Here is a 2,970-nt window from a genome sequence, read left to right as displayed (position 1 = left end):
GCATTGAAAAATTACTACCGCTATTGGTCTCATTCACTGTCTGATTACCCCTGGCTCAGGTCAAATTACACTAACGAGCAACAAGTTGTTTTTGCTTCAGGAAGGTGGTTATTTTGCACGTTATCCAAAACGAGAGAGAGAGAGAGAGAGAGTCTGGGTATTCTGAAGTCTAAAAGAAAAAAAAATGACCCCAGAGATACGTATCTGAGTACCGCAACTTTGCCTATTCATCTTTCCCCTTTAAGAGGGCATTACCGAATCACAACTTTAGCTTCGTTTGTAGCCACCTTAAAGCTCCCATCGTCTCCGAGGAAGATTTACGTCGCTCTCTGAAGTATGTTTCGAGTAAATCACCACGGTCATTCATCCCCAGCAAGTAGAGCTTGAACATTCTGATTTATGCTGACGTTATGCAGCAATAAATTCATTGTTGTATTGAGTTCTGGGTCAATGCTTATTACAATTTGGTGCTCTTTCCGGTTCCTTAATTTTAACCTCCGATGTAAATAATAAATCTCTGCCCTTTTTTTCACCTAATGAATTTAATCAGTATTTGCCTCTCACAATGTGCACACTGTCTCGCTATGTTGGTTTTCAGAGATTTTCAATTCTTTTAGCGCTGATGAATTAGTATGTATCTTGTTGAAATACAAAAAGACAAGAGCTGAAACATTCGGCTACAATGAATGCGTTGTTGAATACAGCGGGTTCCTTTTGATATTTTGTCATATTCATGTTGCTTATGGCCACGTTCGTCCGCCCACACCGAATCTCGTACATAACGTAGAAGAAATCGTATGCCAAATTCTGCGTTGTATGTCAAACGATCTAGCATTATTATTATTTGTGATACTAATATTACATTCTAATGGAATCGAATTCATCCCCGGAAGACTCGATGATCCTTTTTTTTCCCAATCTATATCAACTTGAAGTGAGTAGACAATTTTAATTCCCGCTATTCCTCTTGGATTTTATTTTATCATTTGTCCTTTTGCCGTCCTTTTTTTCCAGATGAAAAAACATGATAGATTTCTCTCTTATCGTCTTAACGCCTGATATTAGAAAAAGTTCTGCGCTTACAGTAAGAGCCTTATGGAGATTTCATTTTATCCGTAAAGATAGATAGATAGAAAGAGAGGTAGACAGATAAAAGGCTAAGGAAATTTTGCAAATTTGTCGTAATGTTTGACAATTTAGTCCCAGTTTATTGAAAGATATGTAGTGGCAAATTTGGTCATGACTTTATGAAATAATGAAACTGAGAGCAGGCGCAAGTACATAAAGCAGATGTTAGAGAAATGCTGTATATTTGGTTACCTAAGATTCTAACCAGTTATCTCTGAGTCTAAACAAATAAAGAAAAAAATGACAAAATAGTTTTCATACGGATAAGATTGTTCTTAGATTCAAGACTGTGAAGAAGAATAACCCAAAGGCTCGTCAAACAAGAGCATTCAGCGAAGACCATACCTCCGCTAATGCCACTTACAGAAAGCAGTGATTATAATTATCCCCCATTTATGAATATATGATACTACATCATGAAAAATGTGGTATAAAATCTAGGGGACTGAAACGTATGTTTTAATTTGACCCTCCACTAACACGAAAAGCTTCGCATGTGGCCCAGTTGTCGAATTGTCCTGGATGAACCTGGTAAAAACTAATCGTCTTACGTCTGTCCCCAGAGGGCAAACACTTCCTCCACTGCCAGCTCTTTATAGCTACATATTCCCTTCACTCAAGGCCGCTTTTCTTTTGTTGATAAAATATCTCGAGAACGGGATGGCGGATTTTGTTGAATCTGCGGAAATTTTCATTGGATGACTCCCTCTTAACGACTGGAATTTTTTTTAACTACTGGTGAAAGTGTGATTTATGCCGCAAAAATCGTCAGACTTTTCATTGATATCTGCCGACCAAGAGTCACCAATAATGTTTGCACCAAGATCCATCACAATTTCCTCATCAGTTTTGAAGCAATCCTGCTAAGACGCACAGAAAGAGAGAGACCCCGAATCGTAAAACATGCAATCGTTGCCTGTGATACGGGACTGGTGTAAACTTCATAACTCCTAAAGAAAATACAGTTAAGTTGATGCAGTTCTTGGAAACTAACAAATATTACTGTTTATTTTGTGAAACTTATTGTCGTTAACTGTTGTTATCGTTTTTTGACTATAGGGCTTGTCATTTCTTTGATAACCAGTTGTCTCTATTTTAAATCGTAGATATTCTAGTCTCCTAGACATTTTTCAAAGACAAGAGGGTTTCACTTATCAATTTTTATCTCAATGGCCACATATATAAGAAATTAATTAATGAAATAATCCTCTTACAGCATCTCTGAATTATAACCAATATTTCAATCTTCGCGTCTTGTTCTACTTTGAATTAGGAAATCCCTTAAGGAAGAGACTGGTTTCTCAAATTTTAATTGTTGCCTCAAGATTATTGGATACTAGCTGACCAACCCAGCGCTGCCGGGAAAACTCTGAATGACAGACTAGTGTAGGGGTAGGGAAAAGGGAAAGGGAATAGGGGGTGGAAGAAAGAAAGGGGAGGGGAGGCAGATGGGAGAGGGGGAGGGGTCTGCATTGATGGTCCAACTGGCAGTTTTACTTTTTTTCATGCAAACGTTCACCATTCTTATAGTCATGGATGAACTGACAGGTATTGTCCATGTATTACTGTGATTACTGTGATTACTTTAGTTTCTGTCCCTTTTATTCAGGTATTATGTTCTGTGTCTCCCTTTTACCCAAGGATTATTGTGCTGACTGCTCCCCTTCTATCCAGTTATTACTGTGCTGCCTGTTCCTGTTTATCCAGGTATTTGACTGTGGTCATGGACACACAGAGCATATTTTCCAGGAGGGGGCTAAATTATATATATAATAATATAAATATATATATATATATATATATATATATATATATATATATATAATATTATATATATATGTG

The sequence above is a fragment of the Macrobrachium nipponense genome, chromosome 1, assembly GCF_015104395.2.
Source record: "Macrobrachium nipponense isolate FS-2020 chromosome 1, ASM1510439v2, whole genome shotgun sequence".
In the NCBI taxonomy this organism is placed as follows: domain Eukaryota; kingdom Metazoa; phylum Arthropoda; class Malacostraca; order Decapoda; family Palaemonidae; genus Macrobrachium; species Macrobrachium nipponense.
The sequence above is the reverse complement of the archived record's forward strand: the minus strand, read 5'-3'. Positions refer to the sequence as shown.